General features: G+C 39.9%; 1 protein-coding gene across 1 annotated transcript in view; it reads right to left on the minus strand.

Annotated features, from left to right (window-relative positions):
• Positions 1 to 16,108, minus strand: part of KIRREL3 (kirre like nephrin family adhesion molecule 3) — a 4,147,526-nt gene that overhangs the window by 3,237,109 nt on the left and 894,309 nt on the right. The window lies entirely within an intron of this gene.

Consider the following 16,108-nt stretch of genomic DNA (forward strand, 5'->3'; position numbering starts at 1 on the left):
AGTTTTTGGCTGCCCTAAGAGTACCGCGCTGTACTATAAGTCTGCCTAATGAGTCACTGCAGGTTACCATGGCTTAGGCACAAACTATAAACAGTTTTTGCACCGAAAGTTTTGGCAGGAAAACGTTTCTATCACAACTTTTTTTTGCTAGAATTGTTACCGGCGAGTGTAGTTTAACAAACGTTTCTAAGCTCTGCATTCGGTGCAAAATTACAGAACGTTTCAAACCTTTGCAAGTGAAAATCTACATTTTGCATATCCCTGGTGGTAACTTACAAAATAAACTGGGATTTTTTTTTTATTGATCATAATTTTTATTTTCTTGGTTTAGTTCGCGATTTCAGGAGTTGCTTTGCCGATGAGAAATGTTCATGAGATATTTTAAAACAAATGCTTTTTTGTAATTAGCTCAGACATCGATCTTTTAGAAAGTAAGAATTAAAACATGAGGTTGTTAAACAGTTATTGAGGTCGAAAGTATCGACCTACAGTTTTATTGCATCCACTACATCGCCAACCACTATAACACCAATATATTTCCTATTCCTATTCCACATCTACTTATCGTGACAATATAGTGGAAGTAGATGTAGTAAATATGATATTACTGCCATGCAATATAATAAAAACAATATAGCTGGGGTATACTAAACATGGGAAAATAAAAAATGCGAAATCAGTTTTAGATGGCAGAAACTAAAATAGATATTGCAGGAAGAAACATCTCCGTGAAATTGAGCATTACAACGATTTCTTAATCGGAGTTCACCTGAGTGCAGTACAATGCTGTTAAATGAACCTCCCCGTAGGCTTCATCCCGTCACTCGCGCGCAGGTATGAAGCTGTGTGCAGGAAGCCCTTGGTTACTCTGGGATGGGATAGGAAGGTGAGTGAGGAGGTCTTAGGGATGGAGGGCTAAAGGGGCTGTGTTGGAGATGCGTCTGTAGTAAACCACATACCACCTTTTTTGCTTCAAGCATTCATTCTACCTCTTCTGGCATACATACAATGCAAGTAATACCACCTGGAATTATTAAGAACTAATAACATGCTTGAGAACAAGCATTTGCAATGCAATAGGTCTCGCAATAACGCGAGTTTGAGCTATTGACATTGCAAATAACAATGCCTTTTATTTTTGTTTTCTTTTTAAAAACATAAATAAAAGGCATTGTTATTTACAATGTCAATAGCTCAAACTTGCGTTAATGCGAGACCTATTGCATTGCAAATGCTTGTTTTTGTTAGGCATGGGGAGATTATGTGATTGCCCAGAATCATAGGATGATGAGCTTCTTTGCCGAGACTCAAACCCGGTTCCCCAGATTCGAGGTTGAATGCCCTAGCCGTTAGGCCAACTCCTCTTCCTTTCTGTTCTGTGTTCTAAAGGTGGATAACGGGAAGACAGCAGGTGTGGTTGGTATGCTTGGTTGCACACACTTTTGTTTGACCTGTGTGCAATGCTTGAAAGGTGGCTCATTCTGTAAGTCCTACAAAACTAGCCCGTTCATGTTATCCATTACTGGAATGAAGACTGTCTGCTTATGGATACTTTTTTTTTAAAGAAGATATATATATATATATATATATATATATATATATATATATATATATATATATTATCTACTGGCGGTCGCCAGTAGATAGTTATAGTTAGGACCGTGTTTCCATAGGAAATCCGCAACATTCTATTTGGAATAACTTTGGCGCCGATTGACGAATCCTCGCGAAATTCTCAAAATAGGTGGAGCGCTCCGCTCCGCTCCTTCCCTGAAAGTCTCAGGGGGATTCATCAAGCGGGGGCTGAGAAAAAGGGGGGGTCCCAAAACGCATGTTCCCCATGCATTTTTCCATAGGACCTTTAGTCCGAGCTACAGCCCGAATGGCTGAACAGAATTACTTGAAATTTGGCAGAGAGGTAGCCCTCAGGTCAGGGATGTGCCTTTTGAAGGTCTCGTGTAAATCTGTTCAGTATTTCCTGAGAAAATAGCATTTAAATCAATATATATATCTATAGGCGCGCTCCGAGCGCGTACCGTAAGCTTACCGTACGCGCACGCCGCCGTGCACGAGCGCGATTCTGATTGGTTGTTAGATCTTAGTAAACATTCGAATCGTCGAAACCAGGAAGTGTCGGCCGCCATTTTGTCTCTCGCACTCTGAGGGGGGGTGAAAAACAAAGGTGGATAACGTGAAAAGGGGGCAGGCTGGACAGTTCCTGACCCCCTAGCCTTGGTCAGGGGGTCCCAGAAGGACCCCCAAGGGCAAAAATGTTTTTTAATTTTTTTTCGAAAAATCGCGGAATGCGCGCAGCTTACGCGCACGGCGTAAACGGAAAATTCCGCGAACTTTGCGTAACGATTACGCGTACCGTACGCGCACGGCAAAAAAAAATTTGGGAAAAAGAAAGCTTAAAAAAAAATACAAAAAAATTGTGAGGTAAGGTTGGCTCTTAAAAGAGCCGTTGGGTTAATACAGGGATAGAGGAAAGAAAGAATGGGAATATTATGAGCGTCTACAAACGTGCTGGTCTATCTTATTGTTAATAAGGGAAACACTGGTCTCCCCAAAAACAATAAGACCACAACACGTTGTACACCTCATTGAAACCCTCCGAAATCGAGGGTTAATGTCCAGAGGAGCAGAAGAAGGTGATGCTCCCACCTCAGAGGAAGGGCTCAGCTGAGCTGCCGATGATGTACTCGGCTGAGCTTCTGAGGTTGGGCTCCGGTGACTTACTGAAGAGTTTTCTCCAGTATGTCGAGCAAAGGTCCTGGGATGTTTATCCCTAAGGTGTCTCATCATAGAGTGATTTCCAAAGGAATACTTCTTCCTTGGATCTCCTCTAGATAAAACACGGTCACAAAGTGTGCAAGTGACCAATGGAGCATTGACCTTTTTCTGCCCCTCTGGAAAAGTAAAATACTCCCACACAAAAGAATCCTTTTGTTTCCTCCTTCTCTGTCTGATGATGGTGCTGCTAGGCTCACTCTCAGAAGAGGTCTGCTGTTCTGCCATTGTATCTCAATGTCAATTCAGCTCCTTCTCCTAGGGGATCTCAAGCAGTAATGAGGGGAATGGGTGTGGTGTTGGAAGTTTCTGGAACTGAAAGTAGTTTAAACCAATGAAAAGTGTTCTTTGTGGATCACATGACCTACCGTGCGCGCTCCGTAAGCTTACGTTACGCGCTCCGTAAGCTTACGCTACGCACTCGTAAACAAGTCCTCATGCGCAAACGTGACGTAAACATGCGCTTACGGATTGCTTACGGAGCGCGTACGTATGACGCACTCGCGCATGCGCATTACACGCACCTGCGTAACCGCGACGTTGGTTCCGCGCAACGCGCATGCGTGTACGCGTTGCCGAAGAAGTACGCATGCGTACGTACGTCACGTACGTATCACGTAAGCGCACCGTACTTATGACGTACGGAGCGCGTAGCGTCAGCTTACCGTACACGCACGGCAAAAAATCCATAAAAAAAAATAACTTAGCATTTAAAAAAACGTACAAATTCACTGAAAAAAACCATAGGTTTCACACACGTTATAGTTAGGAATTAGCATTTAAAAAACCTTGCAAATTCACTGAAAAAAACATAGGTTTCACACATGTTATAGTTAGCTGGACATTTCACTCGTGAGAAACCAATGAAATTCCCCCGTTATAGTTAGTGCACGCAACTATAACTCACGCGACCGCAATCCTCTGCTGATGACGTCAGATATTACATCACTGATGACATATGTGTTTTTCTGAAAAAAAATATTTGTAATATATGTATAGATAAAAATTAATGGAAGGAGACATGGGTAAATAAGTGTTTAAATACAGTGATGTAATATCTGACGTCATCAGCAGAGGATTGCGGTCGCGTGAGTTATAGTTGCGTGCACTAACTATAACGGGGGAATTTCATTGGTTTTTCACGAGTGAAATGTCCAGCTAACTATAACATGTGTGAAACCTATGGTTTTTTCAGTGAATATATATATATATGTATATATATATATATATATTCACTGAAAAAACCATGGGTTTCACACACGTTATAGTTAGGAATTAGCATTTAAAAAACCTTAGAAATTCAATGAAAAAACCAAAGGTTTCACACATGTTATAGTTAGCTGGACATTTCACTCGTAAAAAACCAATGAAATTCCCCCGTTATAGTTAGTTCACCTAACTATAACTCGCGCGCCCGCAATGCACTACTGATGACGTCACATATTACATCACTCATGACATGGTCACTGACATCACTCATGACATCACTGATGACATCTCAAATGACATCACTGATGACATCACTGATGACATCATCCTTGTGATAGAGTGGTAGACCTCCTCTTCCCCTAATATAACCATTGAAACACACATTCAAAAATAGAGACTAACATTTTCAAAACAATGCACATACCAATACCAGTTACAACAACCTATTCAGTAATTCTAAGAAACACATCCACATCCACTCATTCACCAACAGTCCTCTACAGTCACTCATACATGCACTCACTCATCATATGTATTCATACACCTACACATCCTGTTACACAACGCCACTCATCCATAGAGTTACTCACACACATAGTCACTCATGCTAATAAAGAATCAAACATCCATTTACTTGCATATACAGTTATACACACACCACCACACTTACTTCTACAGAAACTTACATATACTTACTCTTTTAAACAATCACTTATAGAAACACATACTTATTCATACAGGAATTCTTCCAATCTCTCACTCTTACATATACTCACTTATATACACCAATAGTCACATTTACTAGTTAAATAGATATGTAGTTACTCATGAAGACACTATTGAGACAGTCATTCACTCACTAATACACCCATACACACAGTCATCCACCCATACAGTCCTGCACACATGCTGTCTTCAATACATACAAAGAGTGAATCACTCATTCATGCACCTCTGCACTACATAATACCCCCCACCGAACCATACAGACACTCAGACTGATACTTAAAAAACAACTAATAGCCTATATAGACACCCATGAAGCTACTCACCAACCCATGCAGCCACTTATACACAAAGTGAGAGACTAATACAGATTTTTTCTTATTTAAACAATACTCAGTAAGCCATGTATTTACTATGATACACTTAATCAGTCATTTACACAATCAATTTTTCAAAAACAAAGCATTCATTTAGACACTTATATACCCATTTATTCTTCCATTGACCTTGAGATATACATATATAAAACATATTTAATTTTCAGAAAAACACACATTCACTGGATGATGTCATCAGTGATGTCATCAGTGATGTCATTTGAGATGTCATCAGTGATGTCATGAGTGATGTCAGTGACCATGTCATGAGTGATGTAATATGTGACGTCATCAGTAGTGCATTGCGGGCGCGCGAGTTATAGTTAGGTGAACTAACTATAACGGGGGAATTTCATTGGTTTTTTACGAGTGAAATGTCCAGCTAACTATAACATGTGTGAAACCTTTGGTTTTTTCATTGAATTTCTAAGGTTTTTTAAATGCTAATTCCTAACTATAACGTGTGTGAAACCCATGGTTTTTTCAGTGAATTTGCAAGGTTTTTTAAATGCTAATTCCTAACTATAACGTGAGTGAAACTCATGGTTTTTTCAGTGAATTTGCAAGGTTTTTTAAATGCTAATTTTTTTTTTTATTTTTTTTTTTTTACATATTTTGATTTTAATTTTCTATCCTTTTTTAAAGACTATGGTTAAAATTTAAAAATTCTACAATATGTTTTTATTTTATATTTTTTTTAAATAAACAGGTAAAATTTATTAGCAATATTTTTTTTTTATTTTATTTTTTTTTTTTTACCGAGCGCGTACCGTAAGCGCACGTCGCGAGGTATTTACGCTAGTTTCCTACGCTGTTTGAGTTCATTTACGCAATTTACGTAGTCATACGTCACGCGCGCATAGTGCGTAACGCGTACGCTGCACGCGCACGTTACGCGGAAGTGGAGGGGCGTGCCAGTTTTGCGCATGTGCGCGTGAGCGTGTCTTTTTTACGCGCATGCGTACTTTTTGCCGTAAGCGCACCGTAAGCGTACCGTAAGCGTACGGTAGGTCATGTGATCATGAAACACAACTTTTGATTGGTTGAAACTACTTTCAGTTCTAGAACTCTCCTACACCACACCCATTCCCCTCATTTCTGCTTGTGATCCCTTAGGAGAAGGAGCTGGGTTGTCTTTGTGATACGATGGCAGAACAGCAGAGCCCTTCTGAGAGTGAGGCTAGCAGCACTACCTTGAGGCAGAGAGCGAGGAAACAAAAGACCTCTTATGTATGGGATTATTTTACTTTTCCAGAAGGCCAGCAAAAGGTAAATGCACCCTTAGTGACTTGTAAGCTGTGTGGTCGTGTACTTTCAAGAGGGAATCCTGACAGGAAGTATTCCTTTGGGAATCATACCAAGATGAGACACCTTAAGGATGTACACAAAAGGACACATGCTCGACTTACTGGAGGTAACCCTTCAGTAAATCAACCAAGCACATCCACAGCAGCTCAGCCTGGACCATCATCTGCAGGGCCGAGTCCTTTTTCTGCAGGTCAGGTGAGCCCTTCATCTGTGGGGGGAGCATCTCCTTTTGCTGGCCCTGTGGAAATTAACCCTCGGTTTCTGAGGGTTGATATTCGATGCGCCTCTTGTCATGATCTAATTTGTCATAGGGAGACCAGTGTTTCCCTAGTGAACAACAAAATAGATCAGCACACTTGTCGCAGAGACTAATTTTCCCAATCTTTCTTTCCTCTGTCCCTGCATGAACACAACGGCTCTTTTAAGAGCCAACCTTATCTTTCATCTTTTTTTTATATATGTTTTTTAAAACTTTTTTTATTTATTTTTTACCGTACGCGTACGGTGCGCGTAATTTTTTTTTTTTTTTTTTTTAAAACACTAAAAATCAATTATCACATTACAAGGTCCTTGAGAGACTACAATTAAAAACTGAAAATGTGATTGTAGAGAAGTAGAAAAAAAGGAACCATGATACTATTGACTTACCATACCCGCTCAAAAAAATATTTATTCATTTGTTTTTTTAAAAAATTGCTTTAAAAATGGTTCTAGGTTTTGAAAATTTTCTATATCAATCTGAAAAAAAAGAAAAAAGTATTAATATTTTTTAAAACATTTTATAATACAGTACACATATTTACATATTTATCAAAAAATATTTTTGCCTTATTTTTGCTGTTTTCAGAATATATTGCATTTCACTATAAATTGTGAAAGCAATTGCATTCATCATTTAACAGCGGGCAAAAAAAAAATAACAATCTCAAAGATTGTATTAAAAAAGCCCAGAATCTCTTTTTACTTAAACTTAACAATATAGAAATGCATAATATTCTAAAAAAATATCATCTAATATCAATACTTATTTCTTTAAAATACCGTCTGATATTTTTGTTTCAGAAGTATAATCACAATATTATATCTCAAATAACTCCACAATACATCTGGTTCCATTTCCTTTAGGCCAAATAGTAATTTTAAAATTCTTTTTTGTTTAAATTTCCAATGGTAATCCAATAAAATTCTAAAGTTTAATTTGTACAGATCTCACCGATTCTCTGTAACATATTGGTTCCCGAAAGATTTATTAATAATTTATTAAGTCCACAATAGAATTGGTTACCTTTCCGCATGGCCAAATAGTAATTTAAAAAATCTTTTTTGAAAAAATTTCCAATAACATTCCAAAATTTAAATTGTGCAGATGTTACCGATTTTCTCTAAATTTTTGGTTTTCGAAAGTTTCATTAAAAATTAAAAAAGTCCACATTACAATTGGTTATCTTTCCATTAGGCCAAATGATAATTTAAAAAATCTTTTTTTTTGAAAATTCCAATGGTAATCCAATAAAATGGTAAAATTGTTTTGTCCAGATATTGCCAAGTCTCTCTAAAATTTAGGTTTCAGGAAGATTAGATAGGAATTTGCTAAATCAAAAGGCAAACGTTGCTTAAAAACCAATTGGGAATCATTACACAGTGTCCAGCCTTTTTCACATTTAAGATAAACTGTGTAATGTCCAGAAGTAACAGTAGGTCCTTCATGGAAAATTATTGCAACAGTTACAAAAGTTTTTCCTGAAATTGATAATTGCTGTCCTGTAAACTTCTTTATTAAAGTATCCAATTTTGAACCATCAGCTCTACATCGTTGCATCATTAAAATTACATACTGTCCATATTCCTTTAAAATTAAAGTTGAAAACATGTCAGATTTACACTCACCGCATTGCATGCTATGATTAGCATCTTTAACTAATTTAGCAAAAGTGACTGTTTTACTCTCTGGCAATGTCAAATAAATAAACCTTTCATTATCAACATTAGAGCCACATATATTATAACAGTTTTCACAACTATGTTCCCATTTATAAGAGAGACCAAATAAATTATCAATGGCAACTTCTTCTTCTTCCAGTACCTGAAAAAAATACATCAAGAATTCCTGTGCGTCTTGCTGTACATTTTGAGAAAACTGTGTTCGTCCTGAACATACATCTAAAAGTTTTCTAATTTCAGTAGCACTTTCTATTTTAGTTTTATCAATACTCAGCTTTTCAAAAAGGAGACTCAGCACAGAACAGAACTTTTTTCCCTGATTTACTATTATCTGCTCTTGCAAACTTTCCAGATAAAATGCAACATTCAGAACTACATTAGCGTAGCAGTTGACACCAGAGCTATTTTCAAAATGACATCCTACAACCTGTTCTTCTTTTTCCTTATTCTTTTTGCTTGCAATTACATCACTCCTCTTTTTTTTCCTCCTCTCTACATCTTCATTACAGATATTCTCATTTCTCCTTTTACGAGAAACTACACGTTTCTCCAACACAGGATACTGACCTAAATGAGGAGCATAGCTTCTTCTTAATCTATTATACTCCTTTACACAATTTGTATCAGCACTAACTTTTGAGTCATCAAAGTCTATCATGAATAAACCTGATAATGTTTTCACTCGTGACAAAGCAACATATGCCATACCTTCTTTGAACACAGTTGAACCAATGTTCACAAATGCACAATCTACAGTCAATCCTTGAGACTTGTGAATAGTTACAGCATATGCTAGCGAAAACGGAAACTGCTTTCTACGTACATATAAGTCTTTCACAAGCATGAAACGAACTGTACAACGACAAATGTCTTTAACTTCTTCTATCTGATCAAATTTTATTTTTAAACATTCAATTCCATCTTTTTTCTGATAATTAATAAAACCCACAACTCTTCCCATAGCTCCATTAACTAAACCTTTTTCAACATCCAAATTTCTCCTTAAAAATACTCTACAGTTCATGCAAACATATAGATTTTTTTCTAATCCAGCTGTTTTGGAAATGTTCTTCTCTAGTGAATCCAATTTATTTTTCAGTGTGCCTGTTAATGTGATAGTAATTCTTCCATCCTCAATTTTGTCCACTGCTTCCAATTTCCTGATCTCTTCCTTTTCCAATTTCAAAAGCTCCTCATTGAATATTGAGCATTCACGTAGAGTTGGCATTAAGCAGATGACACTTTTGTTTTCTGCAATGTTCTTGTATATCTTCTGTGGAAATGTGGATTTTCCTGATCAGTTATGTCCCCTATCTTGGACCCCAACGATTCTATGTGCATGTCACAAGTACATGTGTGTTCCCTCCAGTTCCAGTTTCCAAGACGCAAACATATGTGTGTCTACCGTCGACATGTTCTCTGTCAGATCCGCCATCAATGGGCTGGATATTCAATTCCTAAGTATGAAAAGCCACCGACTTTATATGGCTAAGGTACTCCATTTTTACAGTTCAGGCAAGTAGGCCCGATTCTTTCCTCAAAGCCTTTCCCTGCTCTCTGTCTCTGACAGTTTCAGCTTGAGCTCGCATCTGTATCCATGAACTTTGTCCTACTCCCTGTGCAGCTAACGGTGCCTGCCTCGGCCAGTTTTCGCCTGCCTGCCAAGAAGCTGTATTTCACCTTCGAATTATCTAGTTTGCTCTTCAGCCGATGCATTCCTGTCTAGTGATTTAGGTAAACATTTCCTTTAGCTCACAGGCAAAGGACTCAGCCTTTCCGTCCTCCTGCAAGTGATTCATAGCCCTGTTGCCATGGAAAGTTTTCTGCCCCTCGCTTCTCATATAGACACTTAGACGCTTGTACACGCACATACAGTTAGTATAGAATAGATTCTGTCCGAGAGTCCTTCCTTGTGGATAACATAGTTCTCTAAACATAGGATGTTAGATATGATTTGGGATTAGGTTGACATGACCCCCTAGACTTCTCGTCTCCACATGTAGAGCTAAATGTCAAGTCCCCTTCACCCCCTAGTTGCACGTCAATCACACGTCATGCTGCTGCGCACGCATCCATGTTAAGTATTATCGTATAGATCCACCTATGTAAGATAATGAGAGCCAATCATGTTTCTTTTTGCTCCTTATTACGCCTAGTTTCAATTACGTATCACTATGTTAATTTATCTTATCAATTGTTACGCCTTTCTGCACTTGTTTCATTGTAAATGTATGACCTATAAAAGTTACTTCTTGTCAATAAAGTATTGTACTTCACTTCCTGAACCCTCGTGGTGACGGAACCTGAAGGCCGCGACTCGAGTCGGCCATTTTGAATGGAATAAAGCCCATTTAGAAAACCTCTTATACCACGGATTCTGCCTCTTGTTATTCTGAGCTATTTTACTTTATTTTAAGGATTCCGTATGAAATTCAGTTTCGGTAAATAGAATATTTACCACATAATGGCGCCCGAATAGGGACACTTTCTCATCTCACGCGCCGGCGGTGCGTTGCAGGCCCGGTCTCCTGCCACAGCTGGACGGACCATAAACGCGTACCAGCAGGATTTCCTGTAAGCTCCCTCCGGTCAAGCGGGGGCGACTGAGGCTGCGATCAACCCAGACGAGGCGGTGAGAAGTGCGAAGTATCCCGACCAGAGCCTAGCTGAGAGAGCAAGATCCGAGGTATACAGAAGCCCACCAGGTTTTTTCGAAATCCCGATGTCCAGAGGGTCCGCTATCCGCAGTCATCGAGTCCTGTCCATTCTCGGAGGCCTTCCGTTTCAAGGAGCTACTCGGTGAGTACCATCGCCGAGGAGGCGTGTTGACGCGCACATAGGTTGTGCCGGTCAAGACGGATTTGGGTACACAAATCCGGTCTGCACTGTTTAGCAGTGTATATGTACTGTTTAGCAGTATATCAAGTATTCCGAAGTATTCAGTTATTGTCAAGAATTCAGCGTGGTGATTAGTTAGGCAGACTGTCATCATTGTCGGTTATTGTTAAAATGATTAATGTTCAATGTTTAAAGTGTTCAAATGTCTTGCATATTGTGGTATGAAAGATTGTTCTTTGTTCACTGTTCATTATTGTGTTTTTCGTATTAAGTGAATTCAAGAGTAAGTATCAGATCAGTTGTCAATATGCCGCTCTTCTCGAAGTTAAGACAGATTACTACCAGAAAAGGGGTGCTTGAAGAAGCAGTTCCTATTCCTCCTAGGGACACTCCAGGGCATTTTATGTACCACAAGCATGGCTTAGATGCCATATTGTTTCTTGATCTATGGGTAGATTATACCAAGGGATTGCCGGAAAGTCAAAGGTGGCCCGCAGCGGGAACCTGGGATGCAGAGTGCATCATGAAAGTGGAGGAAGAGTTATGGAAAAGAAAGGTCAGACAGTCACAGAAAGACGCTGTTGAGTTATGGCGTAAAGAATCTCATAGACGTACAGAAAAAGCACGTAGACAAGAAGAGAGGAGTAAAGAAAGTTCAAATAAAGTTCAAGAAAATCTATTAATTGAGGAAGGTATCCGAGTGAAGTCAGAACAAGTAAATAGACAAAGAAATGCTCTTATGAATGGTATGTATCCCCTTCTAGCCGAAGGACTACCAAAAGCTGTTCCAGGGATGCCAAAAGACTTGCCACCCCCGTTATTTCCAATTAAGGTACATCAAAAAGGGCATCCCAGAACCGCAGAAGATGTTTTTCTTTCCTCATATCTAGACGACACAGCTCCCGAGTATACTAACGCCACACTACATAGACCGTCTGGCGGAGGGGTTCAACGTCAGGATCAGGTATCCGACCCCGTGCAACAGCAAGTCCCGATACAAGCTTCGGCAAGCACATCTGTCCCCGCAGTCGATTCTACAGTGGTATCGACACCCATAGTTGCTGTGTCACGTTCAACGAACCCATTCACACCCGATGCCCCAGATGGGGCCACGGGAGGTGCTAGCAATACCTTTACACCACCCAGAATAAATAAACTTGTCTTTCAAGAATCAGCGCATTCACGTACACCTAAATTCGTAAGTGAACGTACGCTTAAGGAACTCCTTGTAAATTGTAGATATGACCCGGTGGTTGGTAAAGAGGACGAAATGGTCCTGGCATCATTACGCATCAGGCGAGCCGCAGAGTATTTAGCAAGGTTACCAGGAATGACTACGCATCTAGATAACATATACCATTTTGTTCAAACAGGACGAGATCCAGGATGTATTAACAGAGCTATGGAATTCCAGAAAGTAGAGATACAGGGGGAACTGTTACGTTTCCTCATAAACTGTGTGATCAGAAATCAAGACCGTCCGGGGGTAGACCCGAATGCAATGCTTATTCTTACAAGATGGAGCCAGAATATATCAGAAGGGAGACACGATAAGCAAAATTGTATAATAGCCATGTGCCGAAAAATCCGTAGAGAAATAGAGCGTATTCATGAAGAAAGATTGGGAACAGACGAGTTCGAGCAAGATGAAGTGTCCGAATCAGGGAATTCCGCAAGACAGTCAGAGACCATAGCCTATGTAGGCAGAGGAAGATCCTGTGATAATGCTAGATGTTTTTCTGATCCCATACACTCTGTATGCCCAAATAATAGCAGAACGTATCCGACGCCTGTAATAAATCTGAAGTCTCCTGAACATTTGTTTCAAGCCGCAGATAAAATACTACGAGAACGAAGGGGTTACCACCTCCTCGATTCCATGGATGAGCAAGAATTAGCCAGATCAGCTGTTCACTGGATTGACAGTCCTGAAAAATACGGTGATGAGACCGTAGCACACACTTTTTTTAATCTCAGTGCAGATGAACAACGTTTAGCTGGAATCTATATGATTCAGCAACTCCTTATATTATATAAGAGCCAACATGCTGACCCTGGTCCTTTACCTGATATATTAACGGAACTACTCACGAACAGATGGAGAGGTTCTAGTAACAAGCTAATTAAAGAGATATTAGTGTCACGTAAACAGTATGTCCTTTTTGTAAATCCGGATTCTCTCTCGCTGCCCCACAGAGAAAGAACGCCGTACTATATGGATAGACAAAATCCTTTACGAGAAGTGCACCCAATAAAAGGCGAAGACAATGAGTTTCACCGTGTATTTGTTTACACACCCATATCAAAAATGGAATTATTAGAAATGAAGAAAGTAGTACCTAGTCATGACAAAGACCCAGCGGGTTTCCACCGAGAAATTAAAGACATGTTACTAATGGGAGAGTACACCTTTCCTGATATTATGACGATATTAAAGGTGCTTTTGCCTGCTGGCATCTATGAAAAACTGAAAGAAAAAGAGTGGGAAGTGGGAGACCAAAAGATAGACTGGACAGCATTAGCAGAGGAAGAAAGGGCCCGAACTGCAGGTTCAGGGCTCGGGGATAAAGTTAAACTGTTACCAGGTTTACTAGTACAGGTACTGCCACGTCTATTAACTACAAAAAAGGAAGATTGGGGTGCAATCACAGCCTGCAAACAAAAGCAAGATGAAGACACAAGCGATTATTATGCTCGATTTGAAAAATGTTTTGGTATAAACAGTGGTATAAAAGCAAGTAGTGACTCATATCCACATTTATTTGTGACAAAATTAGTGGAAAATGCATTGCCTCCAGTGAAGAATAGAATATTGAAATTCGAGAGTACCTGGCAAAGTAACACTCCGTCACAAATGCTACAAATGTTACAGTATCATCACAATAGAATTAGGGATGAACAAGAACACGAGCATAGACGCATGAAGGATACAAAAATGAAAATGCTAGTTTCTCAGACAGTACCAGCAGAGGGTCACAAAAAGGGTGTGACACATTCTGGTGATTCTGCAGCTCCTGTAAAAGGAACCTGCAATTACTGTAAGCAACTAGGCCATTATGTACACGATTGTCCAGTCCTGAAACGTAATATAGCTACAGGTATTGCAAAAGAGAGACCACGATTAGTTAGACAAGATCAGAATGAACAAGGAGCTATGCAGCATGGACAGTCCATGCCAGTTCAGCAACAGTCCATGCCAGTTCAGCAACAGTCCATGCCAGCCTCACAGCAGCCCATACAGTTTGTGCCAGCTGCACCACCGTTGCCTGCTACTGCCACACAAACCACAACACGACAAATGTATCAGACTGCACAATATGAATATCCTGAGTATCAGCGTTACGCATGAACAAGCCTAGAGAGGGAAGTTGACTTACCGCTCATCGAGATTCCTGTAGATCAAGAAGGACCGTATGTACATAGTGAATTGTTAGGTCAAGATAGAAAATTCTTACTCGATACAGGGGCAAGTCGAACAACTATAAAACGTAGTGAAGTTCCAGGGGCACCCCTCTCAGGCTCTCAAAATGTTTCCCTTGGTTTTTCAGGAAAACCTATTGTTAATGAAGTATCACAGCCTCTCCCACTTACGATAGGACCTTTGACACGAACTACAGATTTATTGCTTACTAAATCATGCCCAGAAAATCTGTTAGGAATTAAAACTCTGAAAGCACTAGGAGCCATAATATGTTGTTCTCCGGAAGGAGTAAGGTTGTTTCTACGTGATTTTAAAGGTCACTATGTGTCTAGGGACAGGGATCCCCGACTACAGACTTTACCAGTACATCTATGGGCACAAGGCCCTACGGATGTTGGCTGCATGAACATTACACCATACCGAGTCACATTGAAAGCAGGAGTGGTACTACCACGAATGCGACAATACAAGTTACCACATGATGCTGTAGTGGCTTTGCTGAAAATCATTGATGAGCTAATTGCCCAGGGAGTAGTTGTAGAAACAGACTCCAATGTATGTAATTCACCGATAATTCCGATTCTTAAACGAACTGATCCTACTGCCCCACCAGTATACCGATTGGTTATTGATTTGCGTGAACTAAACAAGTGCATTGTACCACAATTTCCTGTGGTCCCTGATATATCATCATTATTGACAGCAATTGATTCCGAAGCAACATTCTTTACTGTAATTGATCTCAAGAATGCCTTTTTCAGCGTCCCAATAGATCCGGAAAGCCAATATTTGTTCGGATTCAGTTTAAATGGGCGCAGCTTTAAATTCTCACGCGCTCCCCAAGGATTCACAGAAAGCCCCAGCATCTACAGCCAAGCACTGAAACGAGAACTTGACAGTATCCACATGCCAGTCAATACTGCACTGCTTCAATATGTCGATGATCTGCTGATCACCGCGAGAAGCGAACCTGAATGTGAAAAGGCTTCTCTGACAGTTTTACATTTTCTAGCCGACAAGGGGCACAAGGTGTCTCCTTCTAAGCTGCAATTCTGTGTCCAGCGAGTTATTTATCTTGGTCACTCGCTGTCCAAGGAGGGAAGGCAGCTTACACCCGACCGCATTCAGTTAATTGCTAACATGTCAATACCCCAGACCCAAAAGGAAGTGCGGGCTTTTATAGGCCTCACTTCATATTGTAGGCAGTGGATCCCTCAGTACGCATTTCTAGCAAAACCACTCATTCAGTTAACCACACAGGAGGCAGCCACATCGACTGTTCTCCCTTGGACTCAGGAACATACACAAGCTTTTGAAAGCCTAAAGGAAGCTTTATGTCAAGCACCTGTTTTAGCAACACCATGTTATAGCAAACATTTTACACTCTTTGTTACAGAGCGTGAAGGTACTGCCTTGTCAGTACTCACTCAGGATCAAGCAGGATCACGCAAGCCATGTGCTTATTTTTCCAGTACATTAGATCCCGTAGCTCAGGCTT

This window comes from Triturus cristatus, chromosome 3_2 (genome assembly GCF_964204655.1).
Source record: "Triturus cristatus chromosome 3_2, aTriCri1.1, whole genome shotgun sequence".
Taxonomy (NCBI): Eukaryota; Metazoa; Chordata; class Amphibia; order Caudata; family Salamandridae; genus Triturus; species Triturus cristatus.